Below are 17,383 nucleotides of genomic sequence, written 5' to 3'. Positions count from 1 at the left end.
GCCACAACTACTGAGCCCGCATGCCACAACTACTAAAAGCCCGCGTGCCTAGAGCCTGTGCTCCGCAACAAAGAGAAGCCACTGCAATGAGAAGCCCGTGCACCGCAACGAAGACCCAACACAGCCAAAAATAAATAAATAAATTGAAAAAAAAAAAAGTGAGTGAAGAGAGTAAACATTCCTTTCAGAGAGCTAATCCACATATTTCACTCCTTGAAATTTGACATTCCTTTGGGGACACTGTTGACCTGGCTTCAAATGACAAGTTATAGCTCCTTGATGGATCCATGGCCTCTGTTAATATTGATAAAGCTAATTCTTATAGTGGGACCCCAAAAATGAACGCCATCCCAGTGGTGTGGTCCACATCACAAATCTAAACCTATACCAGCCTGCACGTAAGGTAAACACCTGTCAAGAAATCCTAACAAACCAATCACAACCCTCCAACTCAGCTTAAGCTAGCTTGATTTACCCTAAAAATAGGACCTGCTAGCCTTATAAGGAAATTCCCTTCCCGACCTCCTAGACAATCATGCCGTTTCAGTGTTGACCCTTCTAAAGCTCTATAAACGCGCTCTTGTCCCAAATCCCATTAGAACAGTGATCCACTGCTTATGAGGCAGTGTATTCCCCCAATCCATGGATGGTCTTCCTTTGAATAAAGGACAACAAACTCATTATTAAATTGTTTTGGTTTTGTCATTTGACAGTATGAAGCTTTTTTTCTGCTTAAAGGATAGATATTCTAAAGTTGACCCCAAATTTCTTCCAATTCGTAACAAAGGCCTGTAAATAAATTCTTGCTGCTGGTGCCCAGCAGAAAATCAGTTCTCCCAATAGAAACCTTTGTTATTCAACACTCGTGGAATTAATTACCAATGTTGAAAGCATGAATATAGGTAGGCCCAAGAAAGAGTGATGCCCACTGCCTAGAACAGATATAAAACTGGAATTAAAAAAAAACAGAGCCTCATGTATGACAAACTCTTTGCCTATAGTTTTCGATCCAATTAATGCCCACTTAGTCCTAAACAGTAAATCATATATATATACTAGACCATGTATAATTGTGTGTATTGTGCTCTGACATTGGTAACAGTCAAATTCTTTTCAACATCATTTTGATGTTATCTCTTTAATTCTGTCTTGTAGTTTTACTGGCATGTTTCACATACAAAAACATACAGTATCATGATCTTTATACGATTTTGACTCTCTCAATATTGTTATACCTCATCAGCCTTGATCATGTGAACATGGAGATCAAAAAAGAGTTAAGGGCAAAGACTGAAGCATCTACTTAGGCCTTTCCCTTCACTATCTCATTTGACTCAGAAGAACCTAGATAATTCACTTCCACATCTACTTAGATAATCAGAAAGGCTCAAAACCTGCCAAAGAGTCTAATCAAGGCTGTTTACTCTAAAACCCATGCTTACTTTTTTTCATACTAAGCCAGGTGGCATTCCTGCTACTAGTTCTCAAGCCTTTTTATTTTCAATTCTTGAATATTATTTTCAAATAACTTTTTCCCCTGATGATAGTAGTATTTTGCAGTTCTTTGTTACTGGTTCTTAAAAAAATTATTTTTAGACCAAGTAAAGGGGAAGCAAATCTAGTTTAAAAAATGTTTAATCTGCATGTCTTAAATTTAAATCCCTAGACGTTAACATCTAGTTACATTTCGTAGCTTCCTCTTTAAGAAACCTCCCCAGAAATGAAAACAAAAAACTTTCTCCTAAATTAGTTCTTTCCTTAAATCAGAAACAGCAAATTGAATTACCAAAGTAGGGGTCCAGAATCTCCAGCATTCCAAATTGTGAACGCATGTTCTTCAAGGCTTACCTTATTTAATCTCTATTTGCTAATTTCTCAACAATGAACATATACCTATATATGCATATCCCTGTATATATACCTACTATATGTGGCCACCTGTATAATATGTAGTGGTGGTGTTAACAGTAATAAACACACACACACACAGCTTATAGGTAGAGAGCAATTAGAGCAAATCTCAAATGACAGTGCTTTGCTAAAAATCTCACTGTAGATTTACTGCATTTAAGTCATATTGCTAAAAAGCTGAAGGATGTGGAAATTGGGGTCCTCAGGGATGCTGGTTTGAATGGCATTCTTTGTAAGGAAATTTGATGGTAACAACTGAACTATTTTCCAGTATGATTTCCATTAGTTCTGACAGCTAGGGCAGATAAGCTATTATTCAGCACATAATGCAACACAGAAAAATCAAATTCTATTAGTCCTCTCCACTTTAGATACAAGAGACAATTTATACATATTCAGTTTCTTAAGTTTTACTGTTTTCTATAAATTTGGCCAAGCTTAACCAAGATCAGCTGACCCATTGGCCTGTGAGCTATAAAAATGATTATTATTTTAAACCACTAAATTTTGGGGTGGGTTGCAGCTTTGCAGCATTATTTATAGCAAGAGAAACTAATACAGGCACATATTTGCCAGGAATAAGTAAAGTACTAAGTGATAGAATCAGGGCTCAAAATTATTTCAGAAGGTAAAAATTCAAGTTGAATTTTTAAAGGATACACAAGATCCTATATTTTGCTTGAAATAATTCTTTGAAGTAGTACAGGACAGGAAAGGCATAGCTGTGTAGCTGTTTCATAAGAAAAAGTTCCAAAGGTTTTAAGAGATGAAAATAAAAGAAAAAAAGAAAAAAAAGCTAATGCAGTCTCATTCTTTACAAATACAGGGCCCTAAATATCATGGGAAATCTTGCTGTGTTAAATCACATCTAGAATGATGTACTCATATTTTTAGATAAACATTAAAAAATTAAAGAAAGGTTACCTGGAGGGATACAAAAACTTTATCAGAAGACTCTAAGGAACATAGGAAAGAATAAGGGTGGAAGAAGACATTAGAAGGAAATTCACAAGGAAGAAGCTATAAACAGGAAACCAGTGATGAACAGTTGTTGGGAAGGAGCAACCTCATCAAGGAGGCACTTACTAAATGGATGGATAACCAGCCATCAGGGTTTCAGGAGGGGTCACCTGCTCAACTGGGTTGGGACGTAGATGAGGTTAACAGTTTCCAAAAGTCTTTAAGCAGTTAAGATCTTGTGCTCAAATCATATTTTGTGTGAAACCCTCACAGCTGGGTTCTCCTCTCAGAACTGGGATGTCAACCCCACCCAGCTTATTGAGGCACTGGTCTCCCAGAAAATCTGCTTTTCTATTGTTAGCCTATGGGTCTTATTACTTAGTTCTCAAGAAAAAGGTTATACAGTCCCTCAGTACCCAGAGGGGATTTGCTCCAGGCCCTCCCTCCCAGCCCCCGCCCTCCGTGCCTCCCTACCAAAATCCCCAGATGCTCAAGTACCTTAAACAAAACGAAGTGGTACACAGCACGCATTCCTTGGAGGCCAAACCTGGATACCCAGGGCTGACTCTACTGCCGAGCACCCTGAACTTGTACTGTCCAACGAGGGTGGGCACTAGCTAGTTCAACTGAGGAACTGAATTGTTCACTTGAGTTCATTGTAATTAATGTAAATTTAAATTAAAAAACCGATTACTCAATCCTATTAATGAAAAACTTTAAAGCACTTTGATAACAACTTGGGTAAGCAAATCTACTTTCTGACTGTGAATTTTATACACTCTATCAAATTTTTCCAATGAAAATCTCCAGTTGAGATTTTGATGACTTAGTATGAAAGATACGTTATAAAATACCTCATTATTATTAGCTGAAATGATAATTGGGTAAAATAAAATATTACAACTAATTTTATTTTTACATTTTAAAATGTGGCTCTTAGAAACATTTTAATGATATATGGGGCTTGCATTATATTTCTACTGGACTGTCAGACATAAGGCAGCACAAAATTTACAACACAATAATAAATTACGTTCATGTCAACATATTACCCATTTGTCTTTCATTAATCTCATTGCACATTTATCACTTCCTCTCAGCCTTTTTTAGTAAACTCTTGGAAAGTACGGACTTCAATTAGTTCAACTAGCACAAACCAGCACATTGATATTCAGAAATCTAACAAATATTTGCTATTTCATGTATTCAGTGAGGTAGAGATCAGGTAAGAAAACGGCTCAGCTAGGGCATGGTGAGCCATACTCTCTTGGTTTTATTTCCTAGAACTGGAAACGAAGGTCTGAGTTGGAGGGAAATAAGATGGTGCTCCAAACACATGCACTGAAGCTTTTAAGAAGACGGCAATCGACTGCTATCTTTAAATTTGACTGATTTTGTGGGCTTCTTAATTTTTCTTTCTTTTTCTCTATACCTCTGTAAGTGATAAACAATTTGCTTAAGTGCATCGGTTTTAAAAATTAAATGTATTTTGTTTTCACTCTGTTTTTTTAAATTGAAGTATAGTTGCTGTATTATACAATATTATATAAATTGCAGGTGCACTGTACAATACAGTGATTCACAATTTTGAAAGGTTATACTCCATTTATAGTTATTGTAAAATACTGGCTATGTTCCCCATGTTGTACAATATGTCCTTGTAGATTATTTTATACATAATAGTTTGTATCTCTTAGTCCCCTACCCCTATATTGCCCCTCCCCCCTTTGCTCTCCACAGTGAGAACCACTAGTTTGTTCTGTATATCTGTCACTCAATATGTTTTTAAAAGGAAATACTTTAATAAAAACAGTGCAATGCTATTAAATAGACCACGCTCCTGCTCACATTTTACATGTGGCTGTGTGAATACATCTTATTCTAATTACACTTCTTCCAGCAAAGGACATGCAAATTTCATCACCAAATACTCAAGCCACTAAGATCACACTCTACCAACCAGTATGTGCTTGTTGAAATCCATGGAACACAAGCAGCGGGTTCTTGCCACACATAGCCCAGGCCCAGCTCTCTCTGAGAGGGAGATGTGTGTGCAGAGAAGAGGGTGGGGTGAGAAATGGGGACACACGTAGTTCTGGAATGTGGGGTCAAGTACTTCTGTCATTTGATACCTCACATTGAGATCATACCAGATTTCACCCAGGTGGCACCAAACAAGTCCCAAAGTTAAAGTCTCAATGTCACCTGAGTTTAGTGCTTAGACACAGCCAAGTAAGTGGAATAGTTATGAGCTCTAGATACAATTTATTTTATTGCCTTGGAATATACTATCACCACATAATTTGCAAGCTAAATTGTTAGGACTATTCCTGGGGTGATTCCCCTTACTTCTTTTTTTTTTTGTAATATTTATTTATTTGGCTGCTATGGGTCTTAGTTGCAGCATGTGGAATCTTTTAGTTGAGGCATGTGGATTCTTAGTTGTGGCTCATGGGCTCCTTAGTTGTGGCATGCAACTCTTAGTTGCCGCATGCATATGGAATCTAGTTCCCTGACCAGGGATCGAATCTGGGCCCTTTTCATTGGGAGCACGGAGTCTTAACCACTGGACCACCAGGGAAGTGCCCCCTCCCTCACTTCTTAATATGAGATATTGGATGTTGACATAATTGCGGTACCTCACTCATCACCTGGCAGGTGCACTTAGCCTTTATCTTTTATGCAGTATCATATTCTTCACAATCTAATGAGACAGCTCTCAAATGAACCTTTAACTTTATCAACAGCACTTTATCTATAGCACTACAATGGATTTTCTAAAGCATAAAGCTTATGCTTAAGGTACAGATAAGTGCAAAGTTGACAGTTTTTTAGTTCTTTTTTTCTTCTCTTTATTTCTTTCACTTACTACAATATTGACCCATTCGTGATGTATATAGCATAGAAGAAACAGAGCCCCAAGGGATCACTGGATGGAGAGGAGAAGACAACAGTGTTTGAACAAGTGGCAGGAGGGAAATAAATGGAAAACAAGCTCCCAGAAGAAGTGGATTTATAAATGGAGTCAGATCATCATTTAATTAGAACATGTACGGTAGGGCCAAGCTCATACATCCTTATCTCAGAGTTACCCATACTACTTGGACAAGGGGAAAAGAGAGCATACTTCTTTACTCTGTCAGCCCAAAAATTCATCCCTATTTTCCTTTATAGCCTCAACTATGTTTCAGGCTTCAGGCCACCGTGAAACCGACATAGGTGGAGAGACTAAAATGAGGAGAGGTGGTTAATGGAATTCCTAGTCTTAGGCTGCAGTGAGGCAGGCACATATCTGGACCCAGTACATTCCAGACCATCCATATCCCTTAATATCTTTATAATTTCTAATACTAAAATGCCATGAAATTACTCATAAGGTTGAAGACCCTTACAAAGATGCTCACTTTCCAGGTAAATTAAGATATAATGCTGTCCTTCAATGTATATTAAAATCTCAAGAGCAGCTCTCAGGCGGATGAGGGGAGCTCACAGGAACCTCAGAGCCCTGTTAAACCCTCTAGGAAGTCATTTCCAACAGATTTCCTACTAGCCTGGGGCGGAGCAGTTGAGAGACAGCTAGCATGCTGTTACACGCCAAATGTAAGGTACTTGTAGGTTTTAGCATGGGCCCAACACAAACAAAGGCTTGTGTTTTATAAGATGGTACCAACGAGTCCTTGACATCGGCACATGGTTTTCAATGAACAGTGTGAGGAAGATCTTAAGTGGAAGAATGGTAATCAACAGCTTTCATGAAAAGGTTTCTGAAAAGTCTTTTTTTCAATTTTTAAAAATTTATTTATTTAGATTTTTATTGGAGTATAGTTGCTTTACAACGTTGTGTTAGTTTCTGCTGTACAGCAAACTGAATCAGTTATATATCCCCTCTTTTTTAGATTTCCTTCCCATTTAGGTCACCGCAGAGCATTGAGTAGAGTTCCCTGTGCTATATAGCAGGTTCTCATTAGTTATCTATTTTATACACAGTAGTGTATATATGTCAATTCCAATCTCCCAGTTCAACCCCCAATTCCCCCCTTGGTATCCATACGTTTGTTTTCTACATCTGTGTCTCTATTTCTGCTATGCAAATAAGTTCATCAGTACCCTGAAAAGTCCTTAAAGCAGGTCACACTGGAGGTGGTCAGGTGAGCAGGAAGAGAATGAAGAGGAAATAAAAGAATTTACTCATGAAAGCTAACTGAGACAGAGGGGTTCAGATATTTACCATTTACTTCTCTTCTCACGTCTTCAAACATACACACATATGTACACACTTTCACAATTTATGTTTAGAGAGGAAGAAGCCACCTACACCCTGCTGGAACAAGACAGTATAAATAAATGCATTATATGGGATAAGAATTCAAATATTTATAAGGTGCATCAAAGAATTCATGGTCTAAGACCTTTATCTTTCTGTTTTTAAAACACTGATAGAATGATTTCAGGAAGAGAACATTAAGTATCTTACTTCTGATAAGCAGAAAGGATATTTACATTCTATCCTTTGGTTTACAACCTTTCAAAGTTGCCTAATATTTACTTATCTACCTTTTCCGTGTTTTTGCTACTGGGACTTTTTGGTATAGGAGAAAACTGCTTTGCAAACATAACAGAAATCAGAGAGAAGGTTAAGTTTACGTGAAAAATCTATGATAACTTTCAAACAGCATTCCTGCTCATTGTTCCAAGTGTTTTCTGTTAACTTAAACCAAGATTATTTCTCTTCCTCCAGGGTTATAACATTAAAGAATGCTCAAGGTTCAAGTTTCAGGCTGTTTGCTTGATAAGCACGGATAGATTATCCTTCTTAAGTAAGGCACCAAGGCACTTCTCAAAGAAGCTTTCCATTTCTAAAGCCCTAAGACTCACAATAAGAATTATTCAAATTGCCTTTTCTATCAGAATAAAGACTATTAGGAACTACAACACGAGGAGAAAATAATTCAGAAGAGAGGCAGCAGTGAAGACTTGATTTCTATTTTCTCAGCTACATAAAAAAATTGTTCCAGAAACAATAGAAGGCCAGGAGCCAAAAATATATTGGAGCCTTACTTCTAATGTTAGTTGCAGTGACACAACATCTGAGTCTTAGTTTCTTTATCTCTAAGTGAGGACAGAACCCAGAGGGCTGATTGGGGGCTCAGATATGATCTACACAGAGGCAATCGGAAAGCAGCAATGATAATATTGTGAGGTGCTGCTCCTATGAGGATGCAGTTGATGGTACTACCTGTATTCATCTAAGTTTTCTCTGTTGGAGTAAAGACAATGTCTAAACGCTTCAAGTAGGTGGAACAAGCATCCTAGTCCTTTTTTTTTTTTTAACATAAATGCAAACAAGATGAGGATTACTTCATTGCCTACATGAGATCTGCCTTGCTTTTTACTACTTGCCCTCCCCGCTCTGTCTCTCTCCCACATACAAGCACTCAATAAATATTTATGGAAAGCATTAAGGAATGCCTGGCATGAAAAATAAAAATAATAATAAAGTCAAATGTAGAAAATGTAATTATTGATGAAGGCGTGGAACAATAATTCCACTTAGATACTTGTGAGATTTTCTTTTTTTGTGGCACCAGGAGAGTGATTTCCTCGTGTGGAGCAGGGAAACTGCAGCACCCACACGCCCCTGCCTTTACCAACTCCCAAATACCAGCTACAGCTCAACTTGTTGGAGACCCTCAGGCTCCTCCTAGAAAAACAAGAACAAAAAACAATAGGGCACAAAAAGCAAGGTGGCTCCAAAGCTTCAGAGTTAATTTCCTGACTCTTTGAGAACACATTCCTGAGAAAAGCATTCAGGAAGGTTTAAAAAAAAATCAGAGGGCTTCCCTGGTGGTTCAGTGATTCAGAATCCGCCTGCCAATGCAGGGGACATGGGTTCGAGCCCTGGGCCGGGAAGATCCCGCATGCCACGGAGCAGCTAAGCCCATGTGCCACAACTACTGAAGCCTGTGCGCCTAGAGCCCGTGCTCCACAACAAGAGAAGCCACCGCAATGAGAAGCCCGTGCACGGCAACGAAGAGTAGACCCGCTCGCCGCAACCAGAGAAAAGCCCATGCGCAGCAACGAACACCCAACGCAGCCAAAAATAAAAATAATAATAAAATAAAATAAATTAAAAATTAAAATTAAAAAAATCAGATTACCTCGCTAAACTCCAAGAATTGCACGAATAGTGTGGGCAGCCAGACTCCTTTAATAAAGCATCCAATCAACTATTTTAAAAAGTCCTGCAGCTAAAAGTCCTGCAGCTAAAAGCCCTCAGCAGCACAGAACTGATTCTCAGAGATTTCAGTGTAACTTAACACCTAAAGTTAAGGTTCGTGTGAAAAAAAATACACCTGAAAATACTACAGGGAAGAGACAGAAACTATTTGTTTCTATTTGAAACTATTTGTTCAGCTAGGCCAAATAGCATGTGCTTTTGATTATCAAACACTTGCCCTTCCCACTTCAAAAAGACAAGGTTCCAGAGTTGTTGGATTCCTGGGTTAAGTTTCAGGAAAGTTCTGATTTGATGCCATGTATTAAGATAAACATTTCCCTGGAACCAAACACATTCAAGGCTGGGGATGGAGGGGTGACCCAAACACCCCTGATTTCAATGGACATACAATGGTGGAGATGAAAACAAGGAGGCCCCACTTGCTCATAAAAGACGCTGATATGATAAAGCATTGACTGGTTTGATTTGGAGAAGGAGGAGAATGGAGTTTGCGTAGAATAGGCAGAACCAAAGACGGGAGCAGAAAATCTACATAGGATGAGTGTGGGGAGAGGAGGTGTGAAAGGTAGGACAGTGTTGGGTGTGAACAACCTTGAATTTGTAAGAAATATCCAAAGCCACAGGGAGCAACTGCCACGTACAAGTACGAGGGGGATATGTGGGCTCCCAACACCTTTACTGGGCCCCCTTCATCTCTAACAAAAATCATTAAAAGATACACTTTGGGGCTGTGATGGTATAAAGATGAGTGTAATTCAGACTGGATTCATTAGTATATATTCATTATTATAGCTATTTTTCTTCTGATTTTAAAAGAAATGAACAATGAAACATTTTCACCCAAGGCACTGTGTCTGCTATGCATAATGGAGAATTGGCCCTGGGGTGTAGGGAAAAGGGAGATGGGCATAGCCAAGACCACAGCATGAGTTTAAGCATAAGAAGTAGAGCCCCAGTGGTGAGGACAGAAGATGGAAGTGGAGGTGGAGAAGATGCTGAGAAGTGTCAATTTCAGGATGAGAGCACATGGGCGGGGTATGAGTTTGCAATGCCTTCCCAGCTAACAGCAATAGGCATCAGGCTAGAAGATTTGAGTTCGTCCCCATGGGGTGGAAGAAGGAAGGAAGCAGTCGTGCTAGTCACCGCTTCCCTGATTAACAAGCAACCTATTCCGCCACTACTGCTGTGCTCCCCCCCCAGATCACACCAGGAGTTCTTATAGTCAGTCTGGTACATCCATCCATCTACATTTCCTTGCCTTGAGTGATAAGAAATTATTTTAATTTTCAAAACTAGCCGATGTTTCATGGAGCTGTGCAGGGTTGCTGTTCCGTCATGGAACACTGTGCTTATGTAACCTGGGGACAGAATGATCTGGAATCTTGCATTGCTAGTCCGTTCCCGAACCACAGGAATGTCTTTCTGACATGTCTACAGAAAAATAAGAGAAAGAACTTGCAATACAATCTATGTCCTGCCCTTGAGGAAGAGAGGCATTACATTGTGCTGGAAAGATTTAAGTTCCACGGAGAAATCTAACTATGGACTGTTTATGTGAGCAAGACTTTTTAAACGAATTTGTTCAAATAAACCAAGAGAGGCACACAGCTGTGATATCTCACACACACACACACACACACACACAAGGGGTGAGAGCTGCTTCTGAGAAAAATTCACATGAAAGTAGGGTCACACACTCATAACTAGGGTTCCAAGACCAAGGAATCCAGCCAGATCTTCTCTCCTTGAGTAAAGACTTTCTAAGCCTATCCAATCATTTCATAATGAATGAGCTGGACAAAGGGAAAGAGGGCTAAACCACTGGAATCCCTTTAAATAATTTATTAACTCTACTGGAATAAAAAGTGTATGCTAACAGGTTACATAACATCAAAAACCCTATGACAAGTCATGACTAAAATTTTCTTGTTTCCAGAGACTTCTTTATGTCTTGTACCTGCAACTATGAACTAGTTTAATCTATCACTAAAAGAACTCTAGAGACCTCAAGGGACTTACAGGTTCAGGGTACCTGTAGGAGGGACCGGGTGAGGAAACCCACACCTGAAGGTACCATTATAAACCTTGGTATCAAAAGGAAAAGATGCTGTGTCTACCACGTATCTGCTGTTTGAGGGGAACTTCTTAACTCTGACTCTTGATTTCCTTTATCTCTAAAATGGGTATGTTAACACCCCACCTCACAGGTTATTATGAGGATTAAAATGCAATAATATACATAAAGTGGATGGTAAGCAATTTGTTTTAAGAGCGAACCATAATGACTCCACTTGTGTCTAGCAGGAAGAAAGAAAAGAAGGAATTCCAGGATGAGAAGCTTCCAGAGACATCTGGTGAGACTGAACTAATGCATATAGAGTCCTTGAAATCTCCTGAGAGTTATCCCCACAAAGATGTTTGCTGTTTATTCAGGAATTCGAAGAGAGGATTTTCTGCTCTCAAGAAAATGCTGACTGTATAACCAGAGATGACACACTGGTAAAGAATGTCTTATGCTACCTGAAATAGACAATCTTTCCTCATTTATCTGCAAGATGTCTGCCTGCCAAGTGGTTTCTAAGAGAGACAAACTAGTAATGACACTGCAGCCCATGTGTCATTCCCAGCCATAACCTGCAAGCTCAGTGTGGCAGATCTGACTCACCAAGTGTTAAACAGTATTTTTAAACCATCTAAGATATTTTAATTCATGCAGGTTAATGGCTATTTTAGCTCTTTTCAAAATCTCTAATATAGGTTCATGAAGTCCACTCAGTGTACTATCAGTGAATCACAACAATTCTTAACAGGGTGAAGGAGCTATAGCAAATTTCAAGATGTTAAGAATTTTTCGGTCTGTTTATTTAGCCACAGTATAAAAATTCATTTTTAATAGAAAGCTTCTTTTACATTAAGACATTTTTTGTTGCAAGCTCGTACCAATAAATCATTAAAAATACATATGTGTGTGTGTGTGTGTGTGTGTGTATGTATACATATATACCACGAATAATGTATACTCCAAATGGCCTGGTGGAGTTCAAGACATGTTTTTCAAAGAATTAATGTACGCCTCAATTAATTTCTCAATGTTCTCAAAAAGAGTTTCCAAAAGACTTTAACAGTTATTTCCTACTGGAGGGGAAATTCCATTGTCAAACACATATGGGAAATGGATCCTTCAAGATGGATATTGGAGGCTTTGAGAAAATCCTGTAATAATGAAGCCAATTTGACTATTTTTACACCAAGTTTTCCCAAACATATTTGGTCTTGAAACCCTTCCATTCCAAATTTAACATATTTGGAACAGAGTTTGAAAAACATTGCAAGAGATCTGAAATGGATGATCAAGCAAAATTTAAGCAGGTCACTTTAAGTAAAACAAAATAAATAAAACCAAAAAGAAGTCTTGGAGGGAACAGAGTGGTGAGTGTTACCAAGTGCCCGCAGAACTCATTATAATAAAGCATCCAATTTGGCTTTAGGCAAAGTAATGATATGACATGTAGAATGCAGAGCAAGAAAAGAGATGACAGGAAAGAAGCTGTGTTCCCCAATGCCCCAAATACTTCAAAATCAAGTCATGAACATTCAGGAACATGCAAAAAAGTTAAAAGTTAAGAACTTTATAAGGTCCCAATAAAATTCTAGGTCTTTTGCCTTTTAAACTATACAGGTAAACTGAATTAAGGGGGTTTGTTAAAAGTTAGATTTTCATTTTGTGAAATAAATGTGAGAAGGTTGATGACAGGTGCATGTGCTTAAATCACATCCTGGGATTCCAAAATCACATCTGTAAAATTCAATAAAGTGATGCTAAATAAAAACAATGGGTGAATAAAGACTAAAAAAAGAAAAGGCAGAAGACACGGCTATCATAACTCTGAACTGAAGCACATACCCAAGAGGAGGAAAAATTAGTGCTTGTGTTTCCGCAATACCCAGCATGCGAGTCACTACTGAGGTCACAATAGAGAATACAAATTACTTCTGACTTTCCCATTTTCATACAAGTGAGAGAGAGGTCAGCCCAGCTCCTAAATAAGGAAGACCTTATTTTTTACAGATTTTTTAACATGTGTTTTCTGATATTGTGGAGCTCATCTATGGTGATAAATAAAAAGCACCAGGTAAGTAAAAGGTAACTAATATAATACACCTAACCTCACTATTTCTTAAATAATGTTTTCTGCAAATATTCCATGAAAAAGTTGTGCTAATTTTCACTGCAAAGAAGCTAGAAAGGGGTGGGATAGGGAGGGTAGGAGGGAGATGCAAGAGGGAGGAGATATGGGGATATATGTATACGTATAGCTGATTCACTTTGTTATAAAGCAGAAACTAACAACAGTGTAAAGCAATTATACTCCAATAAAGATGTTAAAAAAACAATTAAAAAAAAGAAGCTAGAAAGCTTTCAACGTCACACAAAAGGCAGACTAGTTATGCTTCCAATCAGAAATGCATAGACGATAATTTATATGAAGGTTACATTCACAAACAAAACTAGACACAGAGCATTTTGTATGTAATGTTTAAGGCAGCAGAATTTGTACTGTTATTTTTAAAAATAAATGCTATAATTAGGCCCTTATAGTTAGTCACAGATTAGATTTAGGCAAAAGTTTTAAACCATCCACAAAAGAAAACTTTTCTTGTTTTAAATTTCTGTTTGAAGATCGCCAAGTTTCTCAGTGTTTCTCTGGAGGTAGCAATGCATAACTTTTCAAAGGACGACCAAATCTCTGCAGAAAAGAACAAGGACTCTTCATAAGGAGACATGCTTGTCCCTGACAACAGTGGCTTCTAGCTGAAAAGCACACCAACTAACAATTGTCTTTGAATTTTAGGCACAGGCTCTGAGCAGCAAGTACCTCTCCATGTTTACAAAACTCATAAAATCCTCAAGAAAACTTGCTTTGGATATTCAGAATATTCCATAAGACAGTCTGTAACATTAAAAATACTTAGCAATGGCTCAACTGTTTGACAACGATTATGGCCAAAGGCAAATTCCTATTTCTAAATGTGTCAGGTCTGGACAGCACAAATATGTGAGCCTGACACCCAAACAAAGACTTTACTTCTACTCATGAATCTGTAGTTTTAGCAGCAATTCTTCCCTTCCTTCCTCCCTCACCGCCACAGAAAAGAACAAAGCAGGAAAAACATTTTTACTTAAACAGCCAACACCATCTTTCGATGGGAGTTCACTACTGAGAATGAATTCTATTATTTTCCTTTGAGTATACCCATTCTTGGGTAATATAAATTGATGTTATCACTAAAGTAGTGAAAAGGCCCATAAAACAAAATACTCATTTTTTTATCCAAGGAGCACCAAGGTTGTCTAGCACTAAATATGACAGTTCACAGTGGTTCTATAAACTTTTTTTTTCTTTAAAAACAATTGCGTCTAGGGCTTCCCTGGTGGCGCAGTGGTTAAGAAGCCGCCTGCCAATGCAGGGGACACGGGTTCGAGCCCTGGTCCGGGAAGATCCCACATGCCACGTTGCACCTAAGCCTGTGCGCCGCAACTACTGAGCCTGTGCTCCAGAGCCCGCGAGCCACAACTACTGAAGGCCGCGCGCCTAGAGCCCGTGCTCTGCAACAGGAGAAGCCACTGCAGTGAGAAGCCCGTGCACTGTAACGAAGAGTGGCCCCCGCTCGCTGTAACTAGAGAAAGCCCGTGTGCAGCAATGAAGACCCAAAGCAGCCAAAAATAATAAATTAATTAAAAAACAACAACAACAAAAGCAACTGAGCCTAGAACAATGTACTCAGCCAGTCAATCAAAGTATTTGTTGGCTCCTTTTACTAAGCCAAGACAAAGATTATCAAACTCTTGCGGAAACATCAACTGTGTAATGGACGCATGCTTAAATAATAAGAAAATGTCTACTGCATAAAGTAAAACTTCAGCATTGATGCACAACATTTTAGAGCCAAAATGAGCTACTCAGTAAAAACGCCCAATCATAACAAGCCCCTCTGAATTATAAAGCTTAATTTATTGACAACTGACTTGAACTAATACCTAATTCATCTGAGAAATCCAACTAACTGCTCTCATAAGTGAAAAATGTTATATAATATAAATGTTATACATAACACAATATGGTTGAAAGATAGCCAAGTCTGGAATCTCAAACTTTCAGAATGATAAGCCGTGAAGCTCAAATTTGACACCCAATTTATACAGATGGGTGTCTACTTCACAAGAGATGGTGATAATTTATTCGGTTTTTCTGCTCACATCTTATTTTCTAAAACAAGGAAAAATACTAGAACAAACTCCTCACCACATGAAACAGCTACGAAAAAACCCCAAGCTGCCCATCTAATCTTTAGATGACAACCGATGGTTCTAGTTTTGCCCCTAGATAGAGGATTAATCATGCAAATAGGGAAAATTAAAAACAAACTCAAGATAAAAATGCTCTGCTGTGGTAAGAAGTTATGCCTCATATATGGCATTTAAGGCTCACCAGTCATAACGCAGTATAAGGGGAAAAAATTAAATTGATAATACATATGCTGTATTCCTGAATTCTGATCTTAGCTCAGCCTTACAGTTAAATCTGCACCTTGCACCAGTTAGACAATTTGGCAAACTACAGCTCTTTCTAACCAAAATCTACAAAAAGAACAGGGCCCCAAGCGCAATGAATTAGATTTATAAAATCCAAGATGTAAAAGTCACTCCTCTTTAATAAATTTAGTTCTCCCCTACATTAAAAAAAATATCTCCTACTCCTGAACTACTCCAGGACTTTACATTTCCATTATGCAGTATATTATTATCTGCCTTATTACCTGGATACTTGTTTAGCATCCACGGCGTATATTTTATCTCCACAAGTCGTGAATCTGCTGACACAGCGCCGCCTTGCCCAAAGAACACGCAAATATTTGGTTACTTCAACTTAGTTTTTAAAAAAATAATTATATAGTCTTTTGAGTTTTAAAACCTTCTAAGGAAAATACTTTGTGCTGACTCACAGCAGAATCCTCCTTGAGTGCCTATGATAACGTCTTAGTAAAAAGACCCCAAAGGTCAAAATGAATGAAGAATTGGCTTGATTTCACATAAGGAGTGAATGGATAAGTGGTCTTCCTAGTTCATGTATTCTATACTAGAAGTTCACTATGTATACTTCATTGCTGAAACAATGTCAAAGAGAAGATACAAAATCTGATAATTCCTGAGTAATCGGAAGAAACCTATTAATATCATATATGCAATTTTTATTAATACACTGGCCAACATCTTGATTTGAGGACCAGCCTAATGTTTGTGTGATGCTAGATCCAAACTAAGTTTGAATGTCTTAATTATTCATTACAATTACTAGGGAGACTAGACTATGGATTAGGTGCACAATCTTGTTCTACATCTTTTTGGCTGTTAACTGATTAACAATGATAATAAAGGAAAACGCTCCCCGTTCATTATCCAACCAATCAGAACCAATATAAGAAAATTTTCTTCCATCAAAATAGAGATCTATTTTTGGATGACTAGATAATAAATCTCTCTTCCTGGCTCTGATCTAGAACTTAACCTTGTTAACAACTTTGATTTCAGATATCTAACAAAATGACATTCAATATTTTATACTGACTTCTCTGACGTTGGAATTCCTTTGTCGAATTTTCCAAAGGTGTTAAAGCAGTACGGCATTTAGAGGAAAAGCAATGTTTGCCTGTCTATGATTATTTATATATTTGCTTGTTATACAGCAGAAACTAGCACAACATTGTAAAGCAATTATACTCCAATAAAGATGTTAAAAAAAAAAAACACCGCTGACCATTTTCCTGGAGTAAAAATATTTGATATTTCTTATTACCTAAATGTTTCCAAATATCTAAGGGATCTACAAAGGACTAAAAATAAAATTTTCACCACTCTACTTTCAATAAGATTCTCCTTCAGAATCGTCCACCACTTAAACATTTCACCACATCTCTCTGTATATACGAGTGTCCATCTCCCACTATTTTTAGAGTTTTGCACTCACACTATTGCTAGTGAAAAGGCAGCAAGAGATATTATCCCTTATTATAATTGTGCTCTGTGCATAATCAGATAGCAAGCCAAAGATAAAGCCAGGATTAGAATTACCTTCTTAAATTCTTAGCTTATCAACAAGTTGAAGCTGGCAAACATAGATGATTACCTCTACAGTAGCACCAGAGTTTCTCACTCAGGAATTCAAGACCTCCCCCATCTCTCGGAAAGCTTATAGGGATTGAAAACAGCCACAT

At 38.0% G+C, this 17,383-nt stretch overlaps 1 protein-coding gene across 7 annotated transcripts in view; it reads right to left on the bottom strand.

Annotated features, from left to right (window-relative positions):
* The window catches only part of APP (amyloid beta precursor protein), a 274,620-nt gene that overhangs the window by 225,501 nt on the left and 31,736 nt on the right, over positions 1-17,383 (bottom strand). The window lies entirely within an intron of this gene.

Source organism: Balaenoptera borealis (genome assembly GCF_965194805.1).
Source record: "Balaenoptera borealis genome assembly, chromosome: 5".
In the NCBI taxonomy this organism is placed as follows: domain Eukaryota; kingdom Metazoa; phylum Chordata; class Mammalia; order Artiodactyla; family Balaenopteridae; genus Balaenoptera; species Balaenoptera borealis.
Note: the sequence above shows the minus strand (reverse complement) of the source record. Positions and strands in the feature narration are given on the sequence as shown.